Raw genomic sequence first — 17,413 nt, 5'->3', positions numbered from 1 at the left:
TCTTTAGATGAGATTCTGTTTCAGTCTCCATAGCAGGTGTATCCTATTAACTTCCTCTGGAGTTTCTTGGAGGGGGTAGCAGCTTTAAGATTCTCTATTGCCAAGAGAAATATTATTTTTTAAATGTAAATTGAATGTTGATACATCTGTTACTGTCTTACCGTACTGTTTAAGAGACCAGTAATGAATACAGTGACACCCATTAGCCTAACATGATGGATGCCTCTGAGTCCATTTATTTGGTCTAGGCATTTTTGTGAAGCCCCTTGGGGTATCAAAAAGCACCAGTTAAAGACAGCCATGGTGTCTGATGAAACTTGATTAGCTGGCTGCAAGAATCAGCTTGCTTTGATCTTCTTCTCTGTTCAGATGTTCTTTTCTTGTTTTTTCAATCTCGTGATGTCAACTGAATAGCACAGAAGCTAAAAGACTGATACCTTTACCAGACTCTCACACATTGCTTAAATTGTGTAATTTTTAAGATTTCATTTATGAAGTGTTGTGTGTTGGGATGGTTGCTGCGTGTTCCCAGGTCAGAGGATAGCTTGCAGGTTTCTTTCTCATGGTACCAGTGGGTTCTGATAATTGAACTCTAGTCATCAGACTTAGAATCTTAGGCTTTTCACCGTTGAGCCATTTTCCACACTCAACATTACGTATTTTGGAGTAATCTTTGTTTAATAGAAAATTAAGGAAATTTCCCCCTGTGCCAATGTGTTCGAGGCTATTTCCCACTTTCACTTCTATTAGATTTAGTGTATCTGGTTTTATGTGGAGGTCCTTGATCCATTTGGATTTGAGCTTTGTACAAGGGGATAAATATGGATCAATTTGTGTTCCTCTGCATGCAGACGGCCAGTTAGACCAGCACCATCTGAAATCCATCCCATAGTTTTACACCAAACCCAGAATCTATTACTGATGCCATATTGTGCTTGCAGACAGGAGCCTGGAATGGCTATCCTCTGAGAAGCTCTACCGGCTACTGACTGAAACAGATGCAGATACTTATACCCAAACCATTGGACTGAGGTCAGGGACCCATATGGACAAGTAAGGGAAAAAAAACTTGAAGAGCTGAGGGGAATGGAAACCCCATAGGAAGAAAAACAACAGTGTCAATTAGCCCTGAACCCTCTGAGCTCCCAGAGACTAATAAAACAACCAAGGAGCATATATGGGCTGCTTTAGGGAACCAGCACATATGTAGCAGAGGACTGCCTTGCCTGGCCACCATGGGAAAAGATGAGCTTAATCGTGTGGAATCTTGATGCTCCTGAAAAGAGGGATGCTGGTGGCAGTGGACAGTTGGAGGAAACACTTTATCTGAGGCAGGGGAAAAGGGATATAGAGTGAAGAACTTGGAGCGGGGGAAACAGGAATGAGAGCAATGCCTAGATGTAAAATATATATATATATATATATATATATATATATATATATATATATATATATATGTAAAAAATGAAAAGAAAAGAAAAGAATATTTAAAAATAAAATTAATACTTTGGAAACAATGACTTTACTGACATATGATGTTTTAGCAATGCTGTACAGCCAACATCTCCATCAACACCTAAGCACTGCCATTTTGTACTGGAATTTCATATTCATTACGCAGCATTTTTCTTTGACCCTATCTTATTCCCTAGCACCTACCTTTTTTGCTTCCAACTTATAACATGTCAAATGCTTTATGCCAATTTTTTTCATTAAATACAAATAATAGGAAGCACCAACTTGAGACATTGTCTGTCCTATATACAGCACTCATTTTCATCCTTAAATTAATTTTAGGATGAGACTGAAGCAGCAAGGTTAACAAGCTTTTATGCAAGCACATATGGGTTATAATGCAGGGGAAGATTTATATCAATTATCCTATGACATTGTCAGTTGGAACTCTTCTACCACCATAACGGACATGAGGACAACTCTACTTTCACTGAAAACTTGTGTGATTTTGCAGGTTGATTACTGTCAGAGCATAGCACAAAGCCAGAACAATGAAACAATAAATGTCAATTGCATACCTGGCAAACTTGTTTCCTGATATCAGAAAGAAATATAGATGGCTGGAAATAGCTAAAGAAGAACAAAATGCCAGAAAGAGAACACCCCACCCAACCTCAAGTTGAAAATAAAATATTATTTCATGTTTTTTTTTACCCAAGATATTCATTCTGAATTTTTGCAGCATAAAAATGAAGAAAAAATGTGTTTCAACTTAAATACATTTTGCCTTAAGGAGTTTCAGACAGTTTGAACTTGAAATGCAGCCCGTGAATGAATATTTAATTTTACTTTCCTTATAAGTGAAGTTGAATCACTTTTGCAAGTCTGAGGGTGACAGTTTCAAATTTCAGCTCAGGCAGGCAATCAACAGAGAATAATATTACAGCAGGGAAAAAAGTTGGTGATTCAGTAATGACATTTTAATGTTACAGAACGGAGTATTGGTCTAGAGATTTGCAATCCCTTGTGATGGCTTTCTGTTGACTTAACAATCAATACCATCATAACAATAAAACTATGCAAGTCTCTAGCTATAGGCAATGCCTAAGAATGAGGATGTGTCCATCATTTGTTACAGCCTTCCAGGTTTTCCTACACAACAAAGTATTTTTGATGCATTTAATATGGTGTTTGAACGCAAGGCACAGACATTTAAGGATATTGAAGAAAGTATTTCTTCCTCTCGGCTATTATTTATTAAAGTAAAGATGGTTTTACTGAACACACTTTTAATGTTAGACTCTAGAACCATTTCACATTTTTTATTTTAAAGTCGAATAGCTCTGAATGCCACAGGAGGTATCTTATCATCATTAAGCATTTATTATGCCTTTTCATTGTGTGGCGCCATCATGTTAGACTTGGGGTTTTAGCCGACTTGGTCTCTGTCCATTAGAACAGCTTGGCCTATAACCTGATCAGTGACCGCAAATTGGACCTTGGCTCATATGCTGTCTTTACTTACTGAGTTACAGTGTAATGACTATAAAGGTCTGATCTTTGCTGTTAATGATGTTTATGAATTGATCTTCCTTATGATCCAGAAGCAGTTTCTCATTTCTGACAGGCTTTACTGTTCACAGGGAACCTAAAACTGAACTGTTCTTAGGTTGATCTTACAGGGTGGAAGAAAAAAGTGAGAAATAGCAGTAGTCTCCAGATATTTTACAATCGGGATTAACAAAGTTTGAACATGAAAGATTTTCTAGGATTGTGTCATGATTTAATGTTCAATACAAATAAACTTCCAGATCCACCATAAACAATGTGAAAACGGGAACCCTTACCCCCTTGCAAATAACCCTCTAGCCATTATTTGTTCACCTAACAAAGGTTTACATTGGAGAGCCACTTGCTCTGGCTGGAGAATACAATGAAAGCATAAAGTCTACCCTCCAGGAATTCATAATCTAAAAGGAGGAAAGTAAAAAGTTGCAAAGGCTTACTGTAAGATCATTGCCAGGAAAGCAACTCTACATATGTCTAAAGGCTATATGAAATTACAGATTATTCCACTGTTTTGAGGACTGTCTGTCAAGAGGGAGAAAAATAGAAATAGGATTTGAATTGTGAGTAGGATTTTGTCAGGCTAAGAAAGGTGAGAGGGTCCACTACAGAATTAGAACAGTGTTAGCCACAATGTGTGTATCTCAGATCATAGAATGCATGGAATTACACATGGGAAAATGTGGGGGACTTGAAGGAACTATAGTTCAGAAAAAAAAATCCAGGAAAGAGTTTTAAGGTTTTAATTAAATGTTTTAATTTATGTTGAAATAATTACCAGCTATTGGAAGCCATCATTGGGAAGAAAACTTTTGTGAGTACATATAGTGTGTGGATATTCACACAGTGTTTTGCCATAGAATCTCCCAGACATAGATGCTATGGGAATAACTCTCGCTATATTTTTTAAAGGCAGATTTTGCCCTCTATTTTTTGCAGTGATATGTTTCCAACACTTCTGTTGAATATTCAGTATGCTGTATCATAATAGTTCTTGACTGTGTAGGTGAAATTACAAATGTTGATATTCTCTGCTCAGAAAATGTGTGTGAAATAACTTAGTGATGTCCATTTGCTAGGGCACAAATCAACCCAGTAGTCATATTGGCTTGAGACTACAACCATTTTCTTTATTCTGATTTCTCTGGACAGACTGCAGCATTTTTCCTGACCTTTTTCGCTGCATCTGCTTAGAATCATTGGTTATCATCACTTCACCTGAATTAGCAACACAAACCCTCTCAAGGGTGAGGGAGGTAGATCCATGTCTTGGAAGGAAGAAGCTAAAAATAATTTAATACATTATATCATGGGACATAACCAATCAATATGCTTGAACATATCAAAAGTTATTGAAATGTAAGAGAACTACTCAATATAAGGTCAAGTCAACAAGTTTATGTAGGAAGAAAGATTGGTTACAGTTGTTCTGAGATGGGAATATCCATCTATATCATAAAAGACAAAATTGGGCAGTAAGTGTAGGAATTCAGTTTGAAAAGGCAGAAAAGACAGAGTGTGCATTTGGGCAGCAGCTACGGTGCCACAAAGCTTCTGAAGGACAGTGAGATGTAGGGTTGGGGCAGGGGGAGCTAGTGGAAGCTGAGACTATCCAAGTATTGAAAATATTGAGCACTAACAGAGTGACAGACAAAATAGCATACATTCCTATCCTTGAGTCCTATGATAAAGTAGGGCATGGGTCACCAGCCTTCCCTTCCTAAGATTAAATAAACAGAACTTAAGGAAATTATGTTAATTATGTTACTTATGTTAATTATGTTACTTATGTTACTTATGTTACTCCCCCAAATTTATTGTTATAACTTACTACAATGGCATTTTATATGATCAAGATTCATTTGAAACATGGTTGAAACTTCCCAACATTAAATAGGAACATGTTTTTAAAAAGTCCAACCTATCGTTCCCCATTTGTTTTCATAAAATTGTAAAGGAGATAATTTGTCCTTAAAAGCAGACAAAGAATGTATTAATGCATTTAAAAATATGTACCATATCATTCAGTAATACAACAGATGAAATGTACCAATGTGCTTGGTAAAATGCAGTTTGTAATACAAAAATATGGATGTAACCAATCAAATAGTCCTTCAAGCTGTACCTGGACCACCTGCCCTGCCCCCCTGCACACACACACACACACTTATAGAGTGGATGTGCTGCTGGGTCTACAGGTGGGTCCCTCAAACACTGGATCAAGGGCTGTCACTAAAGCTGTTGCCTGTCAGTGGAATCTGTTTCCCTAACTGGGATGCCTTGTCTGGCTGCAGTGGGAGAGGATGAACCTAGTCCTCCAGAGATCTGATGTGCCAGGGTACAGGAATACCCAGGGGGAACCTCCGTCCTCTCAGAAGAGAAGGCAAGGGTAATGGCAGAGGGACTTGTGACAAGGGTATTAAGAAGAGGGGGGTAGCTACTGTGGTGTAAAGTGAATAACTAACTAAATAAATAAATAGACAGAAAAAATGTTTTTCAATAAAAATTAGATAATTGTCTTAAATGCTTCTTCACTATCCAAGACTATTTTATGACTTAAAAATTAGTACTGTGATAGTAGTTCTGGCTCAGGTGAGGGAATTTATCCTGAAAACATCATGAGGAGTACATCAAATTTTAAATTATGGGAGACAATATAATAACCACATATACGTGAAGATTCTACTAAGTCCATATATAGATAATAGCAGATTTGTGAAAATGACTATTAAAAATTTTCATATAAGAGAGTTTTGGCCTTATACTTTTTCAATATATTTTCCTGTCTATGAACTCCTATTTAGCTCTCTGTATTTTCTGCATAATTGTGTAATTTTGTATTGCTCACCTACCATTAAAATTCTGAAAAAAGTTGTTTCAGGGTTTTGATAAATATGATTGCTTACCTCAGGACATTAATTTTTACTCTGTGTTTACATAGTTTATTGGTTATAAGAAGAATAAGACATCCATATAAGTATACTAGTAAAAATATTTTGAGCATCAAAATAAGTCTTAATTTTCACAAGCCAACATTTTTGTGGAACAAATTTTATAGAGTAAAAGTATGTGAATCAAGAGTATAATTTAAAATTTTCTTGAAATTATTTCAGAAACCTAAGACTACGGCAAAAAAAATGCCAAATTAAAAATGAGCATTAATGTGAAATGAAGTGCTAAAAAAATAATAAAGGCTGTCTGTATATAACTAATGCCTTTGTTACCATTGTTAAGATATCGTTTAAAGAAATTTTGTCACATTGAGTACTTGTGGAATGATCTCAGAGTAATGTGGGAGTAGCAGCCACCATAATGAGTAACAGATAAAGAAAAGAAGCAATATTACAAAGAGGGCATGTGTTTGCACCCACATTATGTGATGTTCAGCACTCCAAATATACCTGATTCCTTTAAAGTTTTTTTTTTTAATCTATGTCATTTTTGCTATCAAAGTATATTCCTTTGTCAAGCAAGGTACCTTTCCCTGGCAGGACATCAATCTTTTCCAGGTCCCTAGATACCTCAGTATAAATAAAGAAACTTTTGTGCTTGCATAATTATTCAGAAGCAAATATGCTAACAGAAGGGGAACTCTCGATATATTTATTATTTAATCAGTATGACTTTTAGTACTTTTGGATATGTATATGCTTAATATTTTCAAGTATTTAGGTTTCTAAATGATTGCTAACTTGCTTTAGTGAGATCTAAACCAGTACTGAGAAAAGATGTTTTATTATTATGTAAATTCTGCTTAAGCCTATCACCTGCAATCATGATGGAACCATTTAGAAAAGGAAGACACTGTTCACGGCTGCTGGAAGGAAATGGATTAGGAGACCAAAAATAAAGCTCATAATAGAAAGAAAAATTAGCTCAAAATCACTCTGTTCTTTTCCCTAATGCCGTTTAATGAATTCCTCATGACACGAGAGAATATTTGACATTTGAGAGTCAGCAAAAGGTCTAATGATGATTCACAGCATGATGAAACAGAATGTAAGATGGCTTCATCCCTGATGAAGACACGGTGTAAAATATCAGTACTCATGAATTTCCTAGTCATGGATGAAACATCTCCTAGGAAAGCAGGAGGAGCCTTGAAACTAAACGACCCAGGTGTGTTCCTTCAGAACGTCCATCCATTTCAAGAGGACAAGCCACTTAAATGAAACTTAGTTTTAAGAAATTAAAGTCGTTCATTTTTTACATTTCAATTTTTGCTCTCAGATAGCTGATCTCTTCTTCAGCATTGTGTTACATTGGTGTGTACTTCATGATTCTTCTCCTATAGAATAGGGACCACAAATCAGTTAATTCAGCTGACAGAGACAGTGAAATGTAAGAAAGTATTTTAGGAATTTGAATATTTTGTATTATAGATGTGATCTGTAGTAATTATGTCTTGTGATTTATAGTGCACTAGGAGTAAGCAATCAGTGGAAGCAAACCAAAGCAGAGCAAGGATTGACCCTGCCCTGAGTGCACAGCCCTCTTGTATTAGAACTAGTGATCCTAGAATAATAATAGAAACAGAAGCATAGGCTATAGACATAGAAAAATGACAACAACTGAGACACATTTAAGAAAACCCCAATACCAAGTATCCTAGTGCATTTTGTGTTTCACCTGACACTGCCTCAAGTCAGCTGAGTACGGGCTTTCAGTTGATAAATTGTCTAGATTAAATTATCCCTTGTGGCTTCTCTTGATAGATAATTGATACAGGGGATCCTAACAATATATTAGAGACATTGTCTACTACTAGGCATACGTCATCACCTTGTTCAAAGCAATGGGGGTTTAGGAAGAGAAGCAGATGCATAAACCTGGCAGTTAGCAGACCAGAGTTGCTTCTGGACCCTTCGAAGGGGTTCCAAGGATTTTAAAAACTTACACCGGGCATATTCAGCTAAGATACTAGCCCAGAGGTTAGGCAGCATGAGAGCGGACCTTCCATATAGGATCTCAAAAGGGATGAGACCTACAGTATACGGGGGTGTTCCTAGTCCTATATAAGGCATAAAGTAGGAGGGAGCTGTCACTGTCAGTTTCAAGAGTCTTTCAGGGTTGGATTTATTCTGTCTTTTTGCCCTGAACTCTGAGGTCTCTATGCACAATGTAATTTCCAATTGATCTCCAGAACCTGTGCTAGAGATTGAATTATCTGAAAAATAGTACTTATATCCACATACTCCTGGTTTTATTTATGTACAGTTTATATGTATATAGCCATATATAGTATGTATGGCAAATTTCTGAATTAGCCTGTGACCATTGATCCCTGATTCTAGTTCCTGGAGAGGCTCTTTGAATGGGGCCTGAATAGTTAACAGCCAGGCATGTGTGACAATGTGAGATTACCTGAGCAACCAAGTGTACTAACTCAAATATTTTGTACCTTGCCATTGGCAGCAATTTCTTCAGTTTTTGGTGACCCAGATCTGAAGTTTGATGCATCTAATGGATGAGTTGCTTGGCAAACTACTTAGGTAGGATGGTATAGCCTTCAGAAGTCAACAACCATCCATCTCTTCTGTAAAATCCTTGGCATTTCACCTTCCCTATCCCAGCCCTTAGTCTTCTACTGGAAACGCCCCCCTCACCTCCCACTTCCCATATCCTGGCAGTTTCTGATTTCCATTCATTCTCATGGCCACCTGGCCCTGTATTTCTTGCCCCTAGTCACTCCCGACCCCAAATGTCCCCACTCCCTTCCCCATCCCCTTTCCCATCCAGTGCCTTCCCTTCTTCTGCCTTTCCCAACCATTCCATTCCTCCTCCATGTGAGACTTAAGCATCCTTGCTTGTGCCCTCCTTCTTGTCCACACTTTTTGGGTCTGTGGAGTATAGCACGGGCATCCTGTATCTCAACAGCAAAATCTCAAAAGGCCTAGAAGCACTTAAACAAATGTTCAAAGTCCTTAGTCCTTAGGGAAATGCAAATCAAAACAACTCTGAGATCCCATCTTAAACCCATCAGAACAGCTAAGATTAAAAATTCAAGTGATAGCACTTGATGCTATCAGGATGTGGAACAAGGGGAACTCTCCTCTACTGCTGGTGGGAGTGCAAACTTGTACAAACATTTTAGAAATTAATTTGGCATTTTTTTTCTGAAAACTGGGAAATGTTCTACCTCAAGACCCACCTCTACCACTCCTGGGCTTATACACAAAAGATGACCCACCAACCCACAGAGACACTAGTTCAACTATGCTCATAGCAGCTTTAATTTAAATAGTCAGAAACTGGAAATAACCCAGATGTCCCTCAGTTGAATAATAGATTTAAAAAGGGAGGTGGAGGGTCATCTACACAATGGAATACTATTCAGAAAAACAAAGACATCATAAATTTGCATGCAAATGAATAGAACTTGAGACTATCATCCTGAGTGAGGCTATCCAGTCTCAAAAAGACTTGCATAGTATGTATTTACTTACAAGTTGAGTTTAGCTCTAAAATACAGGATGTCTTTATTTAGTTCCATTCATTTTGACAAAAGGATAAAAGTAGATTCTTCTTTATGGCTGAACAGTATTACTTCACAATTAGAAATTTTATTTTTATACATTTATTCCTGAATATATACCTAAATTAATTTCCTATCATATATACCTAAGGAAATTCCACTGTTATTGTTAAGGCAAATAGCAGGCATGCAGAAAATCACTTTGCCATGCTAATTCTATTTTCTTTGTATAGATAATTCTAGAGAGATTACTATCTCACATAATAGATATCACTGAGAATTTTACAGAAATTAAACTTAATAATGATAATAGTTTTAATAATATAATTAATTAATCTTTTATGTCAGATTATGTATTAATCCTATTCACACTAATATAATTGGAAGAGGAAGCATTACTTATGGACCAAACATTCATTTATAATATTATTTATCTATTTATTTTGTACAGATATCTGTTTTGCTTACAGGTGTGTCTATATAACACATGTGTGCCTCATATCCAAAATGTCTAGGAAATGGAGTCCCTTAGGACACGATTTACAAATGGTTGTGAGCTGTCATGTGGGTGCTAGAATTCAAATATGAATCCTCTGGCAAGCAAACAGTGCTCTGAACTGCAGAGTAATCCCTTCAGTTGCAAATACAAACTCCTTTGCCATAGTATTAAACATTTCCCATGGTACTCTATACACAGTAAATCTCAAAAGAAATATGGAATAATATGAAAAATTTTATCCATTTGACACAAAGTCCAAAGTGTTATGTGATTTACATGCTCTTCTGAATTTTTCTATGCACACACCTCCAACAAGTACACCTCCAACAGCAGCATCAGTCAATCAACATCATCAATTTGAATAATAGAATTTCTACAAAGCTAACTGGTGTTCAACTAAAGGCTTGACTAGTCTTTACCATATTGATTTTTAATTCATTTTATAAGGCTAATGTATGTGTATTCTATTTGTTCAATATTATTCATATACTTACACATACATACATACATACATATATATATACATATTAATGTTTCAAATTCAGGGTTTTTTTAATTGGAAGATTGAAATCTGATTTTAGGATTAGTTAAAGGAAAGAATAGATAAAAGTAAATAAATCATTTAGACATACTTTTCCTTGGCTCCTAACCAAAATTACCATTTTGAATTTGTATTTGTAGTAATGCTATTTTAAGCATTACTACATAATAAGAAGTAGTCAAAATTTGAATGGCATAAAATGTCTTTCAGCTCCCTTGATCTATAAGCTCCTATTTTCTTTCTCCTTTATATTTGGTTGTAGGCATTTGGGTCTGACATATCCATCAGAATCAAAGTAAACAGCAATGGAAAGAAAAATGTTCCTTCAACACATAATTCTGTTTGTTGTACTTTAAGTGAACTCTTGCCATGTGACATTTGAGAATGGCATCCTTGATGCCTAAGTCTAAAAATTGCTCTGTTCGCATATTGGGATTTTGTTGATTGAAAACAACTTTTTGGAACTTAAGAGTCAAACCCATAGCTTAACCGAAAGAAGTAGTTTTTGTAAAGTCAAGAGGAGAGTTATTTCTTTGCTATTTGAGTGTTGTCTTTCTACATTATAGGAAATAAAATACTAATACTTAAACTTCTTTATTTTATGTATATTATGGTTATACCATATAAAAATTATGTACATTGACAAATAATCATTGATACTATGTCAAGGGATGGAGAGACAGCAGGATTCCTGAATCTTACTGGCTAGCCAAGCTAGCAGAATTGGTGATGTTGAGGTTCACTGAGAGATTGGTTCTCTAAAGTAAGACAGAGAGTTTTGGGAAAATGAACATCAACCACTATATTACATGTGTACTTGTGCACACAAACACATCCACGCATGCAAGCACACACTAACATATACACAGGAACACACACACACATTTCTTTTTTGGACACAGTCATAGTGACAAGAGTGTTACTTTGAATAGATATTGCTATTCTGTGCCTCTCTTAATTACTGTAAACTCATGGGAACAAACTGTTCCTATATAAGGAACATCTGCTTACCAGTCAAGGGCCTGGGTTGTCACCCTTCTTATTATGATTAAGGCTAGACATGTCTCCTGATTCCTTTTGTCTATGCTAACAACATAGTTCAATCTGATGTTAGTTTGGCAATGAAGAGGAGGATAATGTTTAAACATCAGTTATTGACTGAATGTGTTTTGGGCCAGTAAGACATTTAATTAAAACTTATACCCACCTTGGCATGATTCTGTCCTACATGTCTGTTCTGTGGAACAGTAGGCAGTTGCTTTATGTTCAGTTTCTTCCACCGAATTCTGCGCCTCCACCTCATGGAAGACTCAATGGACATGGACATAAGTCCTCTTAGGCCTCAGAACTACCTTTTCGGTTGTGAACTAAAGGCTAACAAACACTATCACTTTAAAGTGTATAAGGATGAAAATGAGCAAGAGTTATCATTAAGAATGGCCAGTTTAGGAGCAGGGGCAAAAGATGAATTATACAATGTAGAGGCAGAAACAATGAACTACGAAGACAGTCCAATTGAAGTAATACTGGCGACTTTGAAAATGTCTGTACAAGCAACAGTTTCCCTTGGGGGTTTCGAAATTACACCACCTGTAGTCTTAAGGTTGAAGTGTGGTCCACGGCCTGTGCATACTAGTAAACAGCACTTAATAGATGTAGAGGAAGACGCAGAGTCTGAAGATGAAGATGAGGAGGATGTAAATCTCTTAAGGCGTGTCTGGAAAGGGATCTGCTCTTAGAGGTGGTATCAAGTTTCCACAGAAAAAAGTAAAACTTGACGAAGATGGTGAGGATGATGATAAACATGATGAGGATGAAGAAGATGATGAAGATTTTGATGGAGAGGAAACTGAAGAAACTGAAGAAATCTGTGCGAGATACCCCAGCAAAATATGCTGAAAAATCAAAAAAAAAAAAAAATGGAAAAGACTTAACATCATCAACACCAAGATCAAAGGGTCAAGGGTCCTTCAAAATGCATGAAAAAACTCCTATAATACCAAAAGGACCTAGTTCTTTTTTTTTTTCTTTTTTTTTCTTAGATATTTTCTTTATTCACTTTTCAAATGTTATTCACTTTCCTGGTTTTTCCTCCTAAAACCTCATACCCAATTCCCTCACCCTAATCACCAACCCACTGGATCCCACTTCCTTGTCCTGGCATTCCCCTACTCTGGGACATCTAGCCTTCACAGGTCCAAGGGCCTCTCCTCTCACTGATGTCCGACAAAGCCATCCTCTGCTACATATGCATCTGGAGCCATGGATCCCTCCATGTGTAGTCTTTTGTAGTTTAGTCCCTGGGAGCTCTGGGGGTACTGGTTGGTTCATATTGTTGTTCCACCTATGGGGCTACAAAACCCTTAAGCTCCTTGGTTCCTTTTTCTAGCTCCTCCATTGGGGACCCTGTGCTCAGTTCAATGGTTAGCTGCGAGCAACCATCTTTGTAATTGTCAGAGCCTCTCAGGAGACAGCTATATCAGGCCCCTGTCAGCAAGCACTTCTTGTTATTCACAATAGTGTCTGGTTGGGTGACTGTATATGGGATGGATCACCAGGTGGGGCAGTCTCTGGATGGCCTTTCCTTCAGTCTCTGTTCCACTCTTTGTCTCTGTATCTACATCCATGGCTATTTTGTTCCCTCTTCTAAGAAGGACCAAAGTATCCACTCAGCCTCATATGCTGCAGAGGATGGACTTGTTAGACATCAGTGGGAGGAGAGGCCCTTGGTCCTGTGAAGGCTCAAGCCCCAGTGGAGGGGAATGCCAGGACAGAGAAACAGGAGTGGGTAGGTTGATGAGGTAGGGGGAGGGAGGATGGGATAAGGGGTTTTCTGAGGGGAAACCACGAAAGGGGATAACATTTGAAATGTAAATAAGGACCTAGTTCTATAGAAGAAGTTAAGGCAAAAATGCAAGCAAGTACAGATAAAAGTGGTTCTTTTCCCAAAGTGGAAGCCAAGTTCATTAATTATGTGAAGAACTGTTTCCAGATGACTGACCAGGAGGCTATTCAAGATCTCTGGCAGTGGAGGAAGTCTCTTTAAGAAAATGGTTTAAGCAGTTTGAAACATTCTGTCTTACTTCATTTCTGTAATAGTTGATATCTGGCTCTCATTTTTATAATGCAAACTGAGAATTTTCTCTACTGTGTCTGATAAATGTTGTCCAGGTTCAATTGCCTAAAATGTGTGTTGTCTAAAATGCCTGTTTAGTTTTCAAGGATGGCACTCCACCCTTTACTTGGTGTAAACTATGTATAGAATGTTATGATAGGACATAGTCATCATGGTGGTCAGATGTGGAAATGATATGGAGACAAAAATATACATGCGAAATAAAGACAGTATTTTAATAAAGTAATATATATATATATATCCAATTAAGTAAATAAGAATGTGTAAAATAGAGAAGAAATCATGTGTAATGTGGCTAATTTATGAATACTACTATTGTCAGACTTCTCCTAGTTCTAATTTACCTACTGTCAATAGGCAGGAAAAAAAAGTCAATTGAAAATATAAAATTCTTGAAACGAAAAGCCAATTTTTGGCTTTTATGTGTCAAGAGAAAAGAAAAAAAATCAAAGGTAAAGGATATGTTTGAATTATGTTAAGGTATGAAAGGGACAACCCTCATCAGCTGGTACATCACTGGCTAAAAGCAACTTCAAAGGAAATCCTCCATAAATAATCTCACACAGCCGTAGGGATTTGAAAACATCTTTTTTGGCTTGCATTTGGTCTTGCTACTAATTGTACTATTAAGAACTTAATTGCTTGTGATATGAGGCCATGTTCACTATTAAATACAGGACAAATACTTAATTGTTGGTACAAGGATATAATTGTAGCTCACTGAGGAATCATTGACATTGTGCTCCAAGCTGCTGGCTTCATAACTAATGTGCATAATCCCACATCGAGTATCACAAGAAACATATTCACGCTAGGTACCTGATAGAGAGACTATTTGTTTATTCCGCCATTATCGTTTCAAAATGCACAGCACTGAAAAGCTTACAAATGCTTGCCATTATTGAAGTAATTAATTGTTCTGATGACTTGGCATATGGAACAGGAAGTGAAAATAAAAAAGAGTAGGACACAAAAATCTTTCCACAAAATAATTAGCTAAAAAAATCTTCTAGGGTCTCTGTGAAGTTAGAAATGAAAAAGAGAAAATGAGATAAGTAATATAGAGTATTTTTTGTAGAGATAGTGGAAATAGACTAAAATGGTTTGAATCATATAAAATTTACTTAGTTGTAGTTGATAAGACCTGTTCAACATGATCTCATTTGAGGGGCAAATGAAGACAGGTGTTTGGGATATGTGTGGGTTCAGCTTAAGTAATTAATTCAACAACAAATTTAGTTGGAGTAGTAAATGAAAACATTACAGTATTTCAAATATCAATTTGAGTGTTCCAACAAAAGGAAAAAGAACATTTAACACTATTCTATTGGCCAGGAACAATTTTAAATCATTTAAACAAATAAACCATGCAATCTCTTCAGTGATTGCAAGCATCTGAGTATCATCCTTGATTTATAGAAGAGGAAGTTGAGTCAGGGAGCAGATGAGTAACTTTCCTTGGGGAAATTTCAACATGTGTCAGACACATACTTGGACATCATCAATCTGATTTTACATTCTGTCTCCTTAATCACAAGCAAAAAATTCCTCTACCGTGGCACCAATCCAATGACAGAACTCTTTGTGACAAAGGGTTTGGTGCTGAGGCATACAATGCAGCCATTAGAGTGGGAAGAGTGGCTAGGGCATTCTCCTCCAGCATCAAAGTTATCAGCTCTATCTTTTCAGAATGGACCACTTGAGAAAGGAAGGTCTCTTTCATTGATTGCCAACAGTCAGGGATGTTTTCAGAAAGAACATATGGATGAAATGTCTATTTTTAAAGCACATCACTGCAATAATCACCTGAGGAGTTAGCATCAGGCATGAAGGGAGAGTTGCTACTGACCACAGTGGGACAGGAAAAGGTACTTGGGGGGTGGGGCTCAGTACTTTATCAGAGAGGATTATCTCCAAGCAGGCAAGTATCATGTCTCCATTAGTGTTTTTGCATGTGCCATTGTATCAATACTCTCTTGTAATGTAGCTGGATTATTTAAAAAAAAAAAAAAAGTTTCTCAGGACCAAAGTAAAAGTGCAAGTCCGAGCACCATCAGAGAGACTAGCTGTCCTTGTTTACCAACAGATTTACATTTCAATTATGATTACTGTTATTGAAAGAGAAGCGTATGACCCTCTACATAATATAACCTATATTTGATATCTATAAGAATTGAATTTTGCTATATACTTAAGCCTTCCTTTAGTTTGTTCTTCCAGTTATTTTGAACATGTCCTTATGAGGTTAGAGATTGTTTCTGTTTCAGTTGATCCAGACATCTCTGGACTATGCAGACACTTACACCCATATCCACTTCATTAAACCCTTTTACAAAAATATTTAAAAACAGGAAGTAAACATATGTAATGATAGTTAAAACTATATTAATGAAAATATCATACATTTATGAGTGCACCTTACATAACATTTTATTGCATTACCCCTCTTTACCTCCCCCCTTGTCTCCATGTCACCACCAATTCTCTGCTCTTCAGAGCCAATCATCTTTCTACTTTCATGTTTATTTTTTTTTTTTGTTTGGTTTTAGTTTGTCTTATGTCTCAATGCCTTCCATGGAACTTCCTACCAGAGACTGAATCACGGAATAGTTCCAGGACCCTGGACTATGGGCAGTTCACCCAGGGCTATACAAAGGTAGAGAATATTTCTTTATATACTGTCAGACGCTGCCTTCATATAAATCACAAATATTGGAGGAGATTTCATCTGATATTCCCTGCTGGAGAACAGGGTATCAAGGACCACATTCTTGTGACTATTATCAGCTACTGAGAGTTCAAGAGACTAGGAGCTGTATTCTTTCTACACAATAACAATGCACAGCCCAACCCATTCTTTGGGTTCTTACTATATTTCTCTTTCCTATGATGTTTGTTAAGTCTCACAAGGTACAATACAGAAATAATTGTCTCTGTAGACCAATGTGATGACTCTTGCTGTGTAAACCCAGTCAGCTGAGCTCAATCCACTGGAACACTTGTTATTGTGAAAGAAATAAAACCCTATCATAAATATGTCCTCTCACCTCCTAATAAGTCTGGTGTCATAATTAACCCTCTGCATATGGATCATACACACATATATACTAATGATAGTAATTATCATTTCTACTGAATCTACAGGAAGCCTTTATTTGAGAAAAAATTTTCTTTTGATTAACTATAAGTCTTTCTGGATATACCATAATTTAACCGGATACATTCATTAGTTAATTTTTCTACGATGGGTGTTTGGATGAAAGTAGGGCAGTTTTCCTGTGAATTGTAAAACATCCCACATTCTAGGCATCATATAAAATTTAAAACAATACTTACTATATATACATTTTTAAAAAACGTAACTTCTTGCCGGGCAGTGGTGGCGCACGCCTTTAATCCCAGCACTTGGGAGGCAGAGGCAGGCAGATTTCTGAGTTCGAGGCCAGCCTGGTCTACAGAGTGAGTTCCAGGACAGCCAGGACTATACAGAGAAACCCTGTCTCAAAAAAAAAAAAAATGTAACTTCTTTAAAAGCGAAAAACCCTATATATATATTTTTAGTTATGTTACAGTTGTTAATAGATGTAGAAGAGTAAGAATGAAAACATATAGGCACATAGAAAATAGATGATAAATTGCAAGTAGATGATAGATAGACAGATAAAGTTATGATATATAGGCATGTAGTTAAGTAGGTGCATCCATGTACCTCACCACATAGACATGATTTTAAGTTGCTTA

General features: G+C 36.7%; 1 protein-coding gene and 1 pseudogene across 4 annotated transcripts in view; both read left to right on the top strand.

Moving 5' to 3' along the window:
* Pcdh9 (protocadherin 9) overlaps positions 1-17,413 on the top strand; it is an 844,187-nt gene that overhangs the window by 644,961 nt on the left and 181,813 nt on the right. The gene's annotated exons all lie outside the window — the stretch shown is intronic.
* Positions 9,387-13,582, top strand: LOC116084936 (annotated as a pseudogene).

Source organism: Mastomys coucha, unplaced genomic scaffold (assembly GCF_008632895.1).
Source record: "Mastomys coucha isolate ucsf_1 unplaced genomic scaffold, UCSF_Mcou_1 pScaffold9, whole genome shotgun sequence".
Classification (NCBI taxonomy): Eukaryota; Metazoa; Chordata; class Mammalia; order Rodentia; family Muridae; genus Mastomys; species Mastomys coucha.
This window is presented reverse-complemented; position numbering and strand designations above follow the sequence as displayed.